Source organism: Hyla sarda, chromosome 3 (genome assembly GCF_029499605.1).
Source record: "Hyla sarda isolate aHylSar1 chromosome 3, aHylSar1.hap1, whole genome shotgun sequence".
Lineage (NCBI taxonomy): Eukaryota > Metazoa > Chordata > Amphibia > Anura > Hylidae > Hyla > Hyla sarda.
Window position 1 is genome coordinate 237841859 of NC_079191.1, and position 12633 is coordinate 237854491.

The 12633-nt window shown below is 45.4% G+C and overlaps 1 protein-coding gene across 7 annotated transcripts in view; it reads right to left on the minus strand.

Annotated features, from left to right (window-relative positions):
- Nucleotides 1-11882, minus strand: part of ZBTB24 (zinc finger and BTB domain containing 24) — a 52607-nt gene extending 40725 nt beyond the window's left edge. For 4 of the 7 annotated variants that reach the window (XM_056566297.1, XM_056566299.1, XM_056566291.1 and 1 more), the window contains exon 1: nucleotides 11616-11753. The gene's annotated coding sequence lies outside the window, so the exon portion shown is untranslated. The other 3 variants (XM_056566293.1, XM_056566292.1, XM_056566294.1) reach the window with 3 other exon arrangements.
- Nucleotides 11883-12633: the final 751 nt, after the last annotated feature.

Consider the following 12633-nt stretch of genomic DNA (forward strand, 5'->3'; position numbering starts at 1 on the left):
CCACATTAGGCTGGCAGTATAGTTCCCCCACATTAGGCTGGCAGTATAGTTCCCCCACATTAGGCTGGCAGTATAGTTCCCCCACATTAGGCTGGCAGTATAGTCCCCCAAATGACGTTGGCAGTATGTTCCCCCACAGGCATACAGCCTCCAGCCATAAAGTATGGCTGCAGGCTGTATGCCTGTGTACTGCCCCATTTCAGTGTTCCGATCACCGCTCCTCAGGTCCGGCCATAGCAGGACGGGAGGATCGGTGGTCAGAACACCGAAGGGACGCGCCGCTGGTAAACACTTACCTACTACCAGCGCGCGCGTCCTTGCTTCTTCTCCGCTGCTCCGCGCTCGGTTGCCATGGGCGCACGCATGGGACGTCAGTGACGTCGCTGCGTGCACCTGCTCCCGGCGGTCCCCGCGTTTTTAAAGTAAACGCGGGCCGCAGGGACTTCACAGAGGCATCCTTGTGTTCCGAAAGCATCTTTCGGAACACAGGGATGTCCTAAGGCAAAAACACCCGGCGGGCCGGGTAAATGCGCTCCGCGGGCCGCATGTGGCCCGCGGGCCGTAGTTTGAGGACCCCTGGTGTAAACTGACACCAACCCACTTAAGAAGTTACAGGTCTCCAGCACTAGCAGCCTGATGCAATATTCAAACCCCCAGTCAAAGCCAGAGGATTCATGGGAAATGTAGGCTGCATTACAGAACCCACTGGAGCCTGGAATGGTTCTTTGAACCCTTAAGGACACGTGCCGTAAATGTACAGTGCTGCAGAGGATTACATTTATGGCGCACCTGTAACGCGAGCGCAGGAGCTGCGTTTCATTCACGGCAGCTGTCAGCAGCCGCAGACACACCGGTAATGGCGGACATCAGCGATCGCGCTGATGTCTGCTATTAACCCCTCAGATGCTGTGATCAATACAGATCACGGCATCTGTGGCACTTATAATGGTTGATCTGATTGCCCGTGGCACTGCGGCAGGGATCACATCAGCCAAGATGGTGGACGGAGGTCCCCTCACCTGCTTCCGTCCGTCTCCCGGGGTCTTCAGCACTGATCTGCCTTTCAACAGACCAGAGCAGAAGATCGCCGATAATACTGAGCAGTGCTATGCCCTAATGCATAGCACTGAACAGTATTAGCAACCTAATGATTACCATAAATAGTCCCCAATGGGGACTAAAAAAAAATTAAGTTTTAAAATCACCCCTTTTCCCCATATTAATACAAAAAAAAGATAAACAAATTTGGTATCGTCGCGTGCATAAATGTCTGAACTATAAAAATATAATGTTAATGATCCCCTACGACGTAAATGTTAAATAAACGTTAAGTAAAAATAAAACAAACATTTCTGCTTTTTTGTCACATCAAACTGCTACTTTTTTTTTTATAAGAAGCGATCAAAAAGTCATATACGCAAACGTAATACTAAAGCAAACTACAGATCATGGTGCACAAAAAGGATTTTTTTAAAAGCAGTACAATAATAGAAATGTATGTAACCATGGCTATCATTTTAATTTTATTGACGCAGAGAAGAAAACATGTACCGCATTTATCGGGGTATACCACGCACCGGCCTATAACACGCACCCTCATTTTACCAAGGATATTTGGGTAAAAAAAGTTTTTTACCCAAATATCCATGGTAAAATGAGGGTGCGTGTGTGCGCGTGTATACCCCGATATACCCCCAGGAAAGGCAGGGGGAGAGAGGCCGTCGCTGCACGCTTCACTCCCCCTGCCTTTCCTGGGGTCTAGAGCCCTGCTGCCGGCCCTTCTCTCCCCCTAGCTATCGGCACCGCTGCCTGTTCTGTCCCCCTGACTATCGGTGCCGGCGCCCCATTGCCGGCGCCGATAGCCAGGGGGGAGAGAAGCGGCGCCGACAGCCAGGGGGAAAGAAGGGGCAGCGGCACCCATTGCCGGCGCCGCTGCCCCGTTGCCTCCCCCCATCCCCGGTGGCATAATTACCTGGATCGGGTCCGCGCTGCTGCAGGCCTTTGGCGCGCGTCCCCTGCGCTGCACGGCGCGGCGCATGATGTCAGTACGCCGCGCCGTGCATAGCAACGACGCAGGGGACGCACGCCGGAGGCCTGCAGCAGCGCGGACCCGACCCAGGTAATTATGCTACCGGGGATGGGGGAGGCAACGGGGCAGCGGCGCCGGCAATGGGTGCCGCTGCCCCTTCTCTCCCCCTGGCTGTTGGCGCCGCTTCTCTCCCCCTGGCTATCGGCGCCGGCAGTGGGGCGCCGGCACCGATAGTCAGGGGGACAGAACGGGCAGTGGCGCCGATAGCTAGGGGGAGAGAAGGGCCGGCAGCAGGGCTCTAGACCCCAGGAAAGGCAGGGGGAGAGAAGCGGGCAGCGACGGCCTCTCTCCCCCTGCCTTTCCTGGGGGTGTATCGGCGTATAACACGCACATAGACTTTAGGCTAAAAATTTTAGCCTAAAAAGTGCGTGTTTAGGTCCGGTTGTAAAAGCGCATACGGCGCAAAAATGAGCCGACCGGACCGAACGTTTCACTCCGGTCGGCTCATTGAAGTGAATGACATACGGGAGCGCATACGGTCACATACGGGAGCGCGAGGTTTTAGCTCCCTCCTGCCGTATGCGCTCCCATATGGGACAAAACGTAGTGTGGACCCAGCCTTAGTGCAGATGACTCTGCTGTAAGATTGTCTTTAATAGTAGGTAGTATCCCCCTGCAGACATTAGCAGCAGCAGCCCCCCCCCCTTCCCCTTTAGACATCATCAGCAGCAGCAGGGCCCCCCTTAAGGCCCCCCTTTAGTCCTGCGTCGGGTGCTACCGCTCCAATGCCCCGTTCTTCCGTCCTCCCGGTCCGCATCATGGCTTCCTATGCAGGAACATGTGACATACACGTCACTCTGCTTCCTCCGTAGCGTTACGCTGGGCGTAGGGGAGGAGGCGGAGTGAGGTTGTGTCACATGCTCCTCCATGGAAGACTTTGAAGCGGACAGGAGGACCGAAGAACGGGGCAGCAGGTATCGGACATGGTATCGGGGACATTAAACGAGTCCCCGATACCATGTAAATGGCTAGTATCAGCATCGGGACATCCCTAATGAATAGTATTGAAAAGGACTCTGATATTACTGTATACTCGTGATGTCAGCATTAGTAAGGATATATAGATATATCCCAAATGCTCCCTCTAGTGGTATAGTGGGGTGAATTGCAATAGACCCCCCCCCCCCCCCCCCCCGCAGTATGAATGCAGGGAATGATCCACTGTAGAGGTAGCTGAAAGGCAGATCAGAGCAGAAGGCCCCGGGAGAGCGTCAGAGACAGGTGAGGGGACCTATGTCAGCCATATTGGATGATCTGATCAGCCATTTAAAGTGCCGCACATGCCATGACCTGTATTGAACACGGCATCTGAGGGGTTAATGGCGGACATCAGAGCGAACTCTGATGCTCACCATTACTGGCAGGTCCCCGGCTGCTGACGGGACCTGTTGTGCATGAAGCGAGTGCAGCTCCTACGGCACGTGTTCATAAGGGGTTAAAAACAAGATAAAAATAACTATATCTGGTACTGCCGCATGTGCAGTTGTCTGAACTATTAAAATATAACATATATCCCATACAGTAAATGACGTGAATGTAAAAAAAAAAACAAAAAAAAAAAAACACCAAACCCCCCATTATTATATATATATATATATATATATATATATATATATATATATATATATATATATATATATATATATATATATATATATCTCTATCTATCTATCTATCTATCTAAATATCCAATAAGAACAGCACCTCCAAAAATGTCAAGAAAAAAAGAAATTGGGGTGCCCGCATATTCTGAACCTCGGTCCACTGGTTCCTCAATGCATACAAAAATATAGAAGCTGCTTCTATATTTTTGTATCTATCTATCTATCTATCTATCTATCTATCTATCTATCTATCTATATCATCATATGCTGGAAAAAAAATAAAGTAAAGTGCGATTAAAAAGTCAGACCAGTAATAAAATAGTACTGATACAAACAACAGATTACGGCGCAAAAATATGAGCTTTCATAAAGTCTGGTATACAAAAACAAAAAAGTTACAGGGGGTCAGAAAACGGCAATGAAAAAAAAAAAAAAAAAAAAGTTAACTTTTTTTTAACCACTTAGGGACCAAGGGCGTACAGGTATGCCTTCGCTCCCTGGTACTTAAGGACCAAGGGCGTACCTGTTTCAGGAATTTACGGGGACCGGACAGGGCTGAGTGATCAGTAGGCACCCCGGGCACATGCCCAGGGGGTTCCTGAGACCCCCCCCCCACATGTCAGCATTTCCGGGTCATACAGGTCTCCAATGCAACAAAGGGGACCTATGGATGGAGGGTGAATCCAATATTATTAACATTTGACCGCTAAGCGGTCACTAAGACCCTAAATTTCCCACCCAATATAAAACTTAACATTTAATGAGCCAAGATTAAAATAACCTCACACATATTGATCCATAGTGCATTGATTGGCATGACACTGCATGCTATAGTGAGTGAAATGAAAAGATAGATTGTGGCTGCAGTCCACAATCTATAGTGTGAGACAATTAAAAATCGAACACATTGCCCGCCCGCCCGACGTTTCGCCACAGGCTGTGGCTTTATCAAGGGCTAAGAGGCAAATGGCGTGCAAACAAGCCTTACAGGGGTTTAAATAACCTCCTGTCTCTGACGTCATTGAAACATGTCACTTCCTGTATTAACATGACATCTCATTGGTTACAATCCCGTGCAGACTATTGATTGATCGCTTCCTGGCCAATGAAATTTAGACCAGGATGCATCCTGCTATATTCATTTGATTGACAGCATCCTTGACCAACCAGCTGAGTCCATTCATACTTCTGAACTCCTCATTGGTGCCGGAAGCTGTACACGTATGTGCGCCATTAGTCCTGCGCTAACTGATAGATTCCCGAACCTCCGGTATGGACGCATGCGCAGTGCGGATGCGCAAAGGAACGTGCGCGAGTACTTAGTCATATACAGCCACTGCCGGGAAGCTGCGCGACAGACATATGCGCCGGCACTTAGCCGATTTTATTGCATATGGTTCACACATGGCTGTTGTTATAGAAACTGTAATACACAATACAACCACTCATGTGAACAAACGACTGCGCAGCAGAAATACACTAAACTAATTCGAGAACACTAAGTAAGTTACTATCTGGCAATATGGGGCAACTAACCTAGCAACGATGGTATAACATCAAGTCAAGGGAGTATTATTCATAATACCGCTGAAATCGTGTAATCAATAGTAAAGGGGGGGAGCTAATACTCATCTTGTTCTGCATGGGTATAGTCATAATTAATTCATATCATCAACGGAAGTTAATCATGAGTGTAATTAGTAAAAGGCTCATAACGGCTCTTCTATATAGTATCAATTGTAATAAGTGATTCCTGTCCTACAAGAAGGCTGCATAGGTGAAGCCTTCATTCAGTCCATTTGGACTTTGGGATTTTAATCTCCAAATCCATCGGGCTTCTTCTTGAAGCAGTCTGGTGTTAAGATTGCCACGTCTCGGACCCAGTTTACACTGAGTAATGCCACAGAAACGTAATTCAAAGGGAGCATCATTGTGTACAATCCTCATATGCCTAGCAATTGGCGTATCTTGATAGGTATTAATAGTACTTATGTGTTTTGAAATGCGCCTACGCAATTGTTGGACTGTCTTTCCTACATAGACTTTAGGACAGTTGCATGTGGCTAAGTACACTACCCCCATCGTCTGACAGGTGATGAAGTCCCTAATTTGGTATTTCCGATTATCAATCGGATTAGAGAATTCTTTTGTACGTGGCATGTATTTACAAAAATTGCACCGTCCACATGGATGTGATCCTTGGATTGATGATTTCAACCAACTGGATGCAGACTCCTCTGCATAAAAACTCCTGACTATTTGGTTTTGAATGTTAGGTCCTCTACGATAGGTTATACAGGGTGTGATAATATCACACAAAATATTAGTCATTATGTAGACCAGTTCTTGACCCCCTTTGTTTCCTCCCTTCCGTCCTTTATTAAGGATACCAAGGATACTGTGCAGAAATTACAGGAGATCACATTCCCTCCAGGTACTCTCATAGCTAGTTTGGATGTGGAATCTCTCTACACAAACATCCAACATGAACAGGGACTTAATGCTGTACAACATTTCCTAACTACTAAAGGTCTTCAGTACACAGCACACAATAAATTTGTTTTGACTCTATTACGTTTTCTACTTACTCACAATTTTTTCCTTTTTGATAGACCCTTTTATTTTCAGTTGAAGGGCACTGCTATGGGCACTCCTTGTGCACCAAATTATTCTAATTTATTCTTAGGGTGGTGGGAAGACACTCACGTTTTCTCTGACACTTTTCAAGAATTTAATTCTCACATTTTATTTTGGGGTCGTTATATAGATGATATATTGATTTTTTGGGACAGCACTACACAATTATTTCAATCCTTCGTTCAAGCACTTAACACTAATCATATTAATATGCACTTTACTTCTGAAATTCACGATAAATTTCTTCACTTTCTTGACCTCACTATCGATTCACTTGATCACATCCACACTTCTATATATCGTAAACCTACGTCAACTAATAGTTTTCTTAATTGGAAGAGTTATCACCCTGTACCATTGAAGAGAGGTATCCCAATCAGTCAATATCTACGAGCCAAAAGGAATTGCTCTGATCCTCTTAAATTTCAAGAAGAATGTGATCTCCTGTATAGACGCTTCATCAATAGAGGTTATCCCAAGAAAGTCCTCCACAAGGCTTTTGCCAGAGCTAGGGCTACTCCAAGATCTGAATTATTACGTGATCACAATTTGGCTAAAGACAATAGTGGCCAAAAGATCATTAGGTGTATCGGTACTTTTGATCAACACAATCAAAAAATCATGAATATACTTAAGAAATATTGGTCTATATTACAGGTGGACAATGACCTTAGGGAGGTGATCTCTACTCACCCCTCTATAACCTATCGTAGAGGACCTAACATTCAAAACCAAATAGTCAGGAGTTTTTATGCAGAGGAGTCTGCATCCAGTTGGTTGAAATCATCAATCCAAGGATCACATCCATGTGGACGGTGCAATTTTTGTAAATACATGCCACGTACAAAAGAATTCTCTAATCCGATTGATAATCGGAAATACCAAATTAGGGACTTCATCACCTGTCAGACGATGGGGGTAGTGTACTTAGCCACATGCAACTGTCCTAAAGTCTATGTAGGAAAGACAGTCCAACAATTGCGTAGGCGCATTTCAAAACACATAAGTACTATTAATACCTATCAAGATACGCCAATTGCTAGGCATATGAGGATTGTACACAATGATGCTCCCTTTGAATTACGTTTCTGTGGCATTACTCAGTGTAAACTGGGTCCGAGACGTGGCAATCTTAACACCAGACTGCTTCAAGAAGAAGCCCGATGGATTTGGAGATTAAAATCCCAAAGTCCAAATGGACTGAATGAAGGCTTCACCTATGCAGCCTTCTTGTAGGACAGGAATCACTTATTACAATTGATACTATATAGAAGAGCCGTTATGAGCCTTTTACTAATTACACTCATGATTAACTTCCGTTGATGATATGAATTAATTATGACTATACCCATGCAGAACAAGATGAGTATTAGCTCCCCCCCTTTACTATTGATTACACGATTTCAGCGGTATTATGAATAATACTCCCTTGACTTGATGTTATACCATCGTTGCTAGGTTAGTTGCCCCATATTGCCAGATAGTAACTTACTTAGTGTTCTCGAATTAGTTTAGTGTATTTCTGCTGCGCAGTCGTTTGTTCACATGAGTGGTTGTATTGTGTATTACAGTTTCTATAACAACAGCCATGTGTGAACCATATGCAATAAAATCGGCTAAGTGCCGGCGCATATGTCTGTCGCGCAGCTTCCCGGCAGTGGCTGTATATGACTAAGTACTCGCGCACGTTCCTTTGCGCATCCGCACTGCGCATGCGTCCATACCGGAGGTTCGGGAATCTATCAGTTAGCGCAGGACTAATGGCGCACATACGTGTACAGCTTCCGGCACCAATGAGGAGTTCAGAAGTATGAATGGACTCAGCTGGTTGGTCAAGGATGCTGTCAATCAAATGAATATAGCAGGATGCATCCTGGTCTAAATTTCATTGGCCAGGAAGCGATCAATCAATAGTCTGCACGGGATTGTAACCAATGAGATGTCATGTTAATACAGGAAGTGACATGTTTCAATGACGTCAGAGACAGGAGGTTATTTAAACCCCTGCAAGGCTTGTTTGCACGCCATTTGCCTCTTAGCCCTTGATAAAGCCACAGCCTGTGGCGAAACGTCGGGCGGGCGGGCAATGTGTTAGATTTTTAATTGTCTCACACTATAGATTGTGGACTGCAGCCACAATACAGGTCTCCAATGACCCGGTAAATAAGGGGGATCGGGGTTGTCCAAGACACCCACGATCCCCCTGAAGGGATAGGAGTGAGGTGGCAGGGGTGCCCACCCACCCCTTCTGATCGACCAATAACAAATTGGGGGGGGGGGGGGGTTAAAGTTCGGTTCCCTTGCTCTGCCCACCCACTGTTGACCGGCACCGAAGGTCCACTTACCCATCGGTGGCGGCAGCAGGCAGTGATCGGCGGCATCAGAGAACGGCGATGTGGCTCCCTGGATCCTGCGGAAGCCGGTGAGAGTTGCAGTTTGGAGATCGCTGTGCAGTGGTATCTAAACTGTGGCCCTCTAGATCTTGCAAAAATACAACTCCTAGCTTGCCGACACAGCAAACAGCTGTCTCAGCATGCTGGGAGTTGTAGTTGCGTACCTCCAGCTGTTGCATAACTGCCCTTGGGCAATCAGCACATCCTGGGAGTTGCAGTTTTGTAACAGCTGGAGGCACACTGGTTGGAAAATACTGAGTTAGGTAACAGAACCTAACTGAAGGTTTTCCAACCAGTGTGCCTCCAGCTGTTGCAAAAGTACAACTCCCAGCATGCACGGTCTGTCAGTACATGCTGGGAGTTGTTTTGAAACAGCTGGAGGTTTGCCCCTCCCACGTGAATGTACAAAATTTTACACTCACATGCTGGTGTTGCCCCATACTTTTTATTTTCACAAGCAGTAAAAGGTAAAAAAAAAAAAAAAAAAAAAAAAAAAAAAAGAGACCCCAAAATTTGTAACGCAATTTCTCTTGAGTACGGAAATACCCCATATGTGGGCGTAAAATGCTCTGCAGGTGCACAACAAGGCTCAGGAGTGAGAGCGCCATGTACATTTGAGGTCTAAATTGGTGATTTGCACAGGGGTGGCTGATTTTACAGCGGTTCTAACAAACGCAAAAAATAAATACCCACATGTCACCCTATTTTGGAAACTACACCCCTCACGGAATGTAACAAGGGGTATAGTGAGCCTTTACACCCCACAGGTGTTTGATGAATTTTCATTAACCCCTTAAGGACTCCCCGCCTTCAAAAAAAATCATAACTCTTTTATATTTTCATCCACAGACTAGTATGAGGGCTTGTTTTTTGCGTGACCAGTTGTCCGTTGTAATGCCACCACTTACTTTACCATACAATGTTTGGCGCAACCAAAAAAATACTATTTGTGTGGGCAAATTAAAAAGAGAAAACGTAATTTTGCTAATTTTAGGTTTCGTTTTCACGCCGTACAATTTATGGTAAAAATGACGTGTTCTTTATTCTTTGAATCAATACGATTAAAATGATACCCATGATAACATACTTTTGTATTACTGTTGCGCTTAAAAAAAAAAAAAAAAAAAGCGGCGGTATGAGGGCTAATTTTTTGTGCCATGATCTGTACTTTTTATTGATACCACAGACACGAAAAAAAAAACAATATCTGAATCAGAAAGAAAAAGTAAAAGCATCCCAGAGTTATTAAAGGGGTAGTCCAGTGGTGAAAAACTTATCCCCTATCCTAAGGATAGGGGATAAGTTTGAGATCGCGGGGGGTCCGACCGCTGGGGCCCCCTGCGATCTCTCTGTACGGGGCCCCGGCTCTCCGCCGAGATAGCGGGTGTCGACCCCCGCACGAGGCGGCGGCCGACACGCCCCCTCAATACATCTCAATGGCAGAGCCGGAGATTGCCGAAGGCAGCGCTTCGGCTCTGCCATAGAGTTGTATTGAGGGGGCGTGTCGGCCGCCGCCTCGTGCGGAGGTCGACACGCCCCCTTCCCGCGGGCTGTCGGGGCTCCGTACAGGAGATCGTGGGGGGCCCCAGCGGTCGGACCCCCCGCGATCTGCAACTTATCCCCTATCCTTAGGATAGGGGATAAGTTGCTCACCACTGAATCACCACTGGACTACTCCTTTAATGCTTAAAGCGAAAGTGCAAAAAATGGCCGGGACCTACAGTGAAAATTGGCTGGGTCCTTAAGGGGTTAAATTAGTAAAACATGACAGAAAATATACAAATTTGGTATTGGTGTAATCAGGCAGACCTAAACAACAGGTCATTTTTACCACAAGGTACATGGCATAACAAAGAAAAAAAACAAATTTGCTAAATTTTTTTTTTTTATTATTTCAATTTCACCAGTTTGGTATTTTTTTTGTTTGTTTTTGGAGCATATGTTATGGAAAAATAAAAAGGTGTCATTACAAAGTGCAATCGGGCACGCAATGGGTCTGAAGATGGAAAAAAATAAATAAATAAAGAGTTATGGCTATTCTAGTGCGAAAAAAACAAACAGAAATTGGCCTAGACAAGTGGATTGTCATGAGGGACGCATAGATTGGGCTCCCATTTAATTAATTAATTTTTTTTATTTCCACACCCTTGAGCGCTCCTGAGCAGTGTTCCCATACCTGTGGAACTCCAGCTGTTTCAAAACTACTACTCCCAGCATGTGTTCTGAAATTGCATAAAAGCTGCAGGTTGGGAAACACTGCTCTTGTACCCCAGGTAACTTCACACTGACCTCATACATAACTCCTTTGGGGCTGAGACTTGTGGAGTAGGACAATGCATTATATATATATCTCTATCTATCTATCTGTGGTCTTCAACCTGCGGACCTCCAGATGTTGCAAAACTACAACTCCCAGCATGCCCGGACAGCCGTTGGCTGTCCGGGCATGCTGGGAGTTGTAGTTTTGCAACATCTGGAGGTCCGCAGGTTGTAGACCACTGATCTATATATACATACACACAAATTATTCTACTTCCAGGGTCACTGTCAGCCATGAAAAGATACATTTCTGTTGTTGCCCCCAATGTTAGCTCTTGCAGCCCCATAAAGCTGCTGTTCACATTCTGCTGATACCTACATGCAGTAGTTTACAGCTGTCACCTGAGCTCCCACAATGCACTGGGCTTTGATGACAGGAAACCAGCAGGAATTTGCATTGCTTTCACCTGAATAGGGAAGAAAACATCACGTGACTGACGTACATTTCAATACTTGATAACCACAAATCGCTTTCAGCTGAAGCCTGCTATACACCGCAGTTTACATATGTATTCGTTCATTAAGTATATGACCGCGGCTATGACGCGTTAACTTCCGAAAGGTCCAACTAACCTCGCGGTGCCGTTACCGTCACCAAACTGACTATGAGGAATGACCCAATAAAAGCGGAATTTCGGTAATAGTAGCAGAAGCACAAGTCGCCGCCCTACCGACTGTCACAACCTACACCGCTCCGGGATAATGGCTATAACTCACCCGGATACACAGGCAAAGCGTCTACGGAGCAGATGATGACAACATATCCACGTGACCGCACACAGTGATGACGTCCGCGAGGCGGGAGAGGCAGAAGCGCTCCGGGTACTGGAGCGGGTTATTTTAGCGCTTTTACAGCGCCCTCTAGTAGTGCATTGGGTCAATGACATTGTCCTGACTGAAGATAATCTCCTCACGTGACGTCACCATAGCTGTAAAGATGTTTACGGGCTCTGTTTAATAGCATTTATCACAAATATTATCAGTATTTAACCACTTAGGGGCTATTCACATGTACAGTATTCTGCGCATATTTGATGCGCAGGAGTTGAAACTGCAGAATTAGCTGCTTAGTTTACATTGAACTCTGCAGCTTCAAATCCAGCACATCAAATATGCGCACAATACTGTACACGTGAATAGAACCTAAAGGACTCAGCCTATTTTGGCCTTGGGGACAAAGGACGTTTTCATTTTTGTGTTTTCTTTTTTTCCCTCCTCGCCTTCACTTTTATTTTTGGATCCACAGACTCCTATGAGGGCTTGTTTTTATGCACGACCAATTGTTCTTTGTAACGACACCTTTTTGTTTTACCATAAAATATATTGCGCAAAACATTTATATTATTTATGGTGGGAAATTAATAAGAAACCCACAATTTTGCAACTTTGCATTTTTTTGTTTTGTTTTACACTGGTCAGTACATGGTAAAACTGAATGTTCTGTTTATTCTGTGGGTCACTACGACTTAAATGATACCTATCTTTACATGCTTTACTATTATTGTACTATTTAAAAAAAAAAATCTAACTTTTTACACACAATTTGTATGTTTAACCCCTTAAAGACTCAGCCCATTTGGGCCTTAAAGGA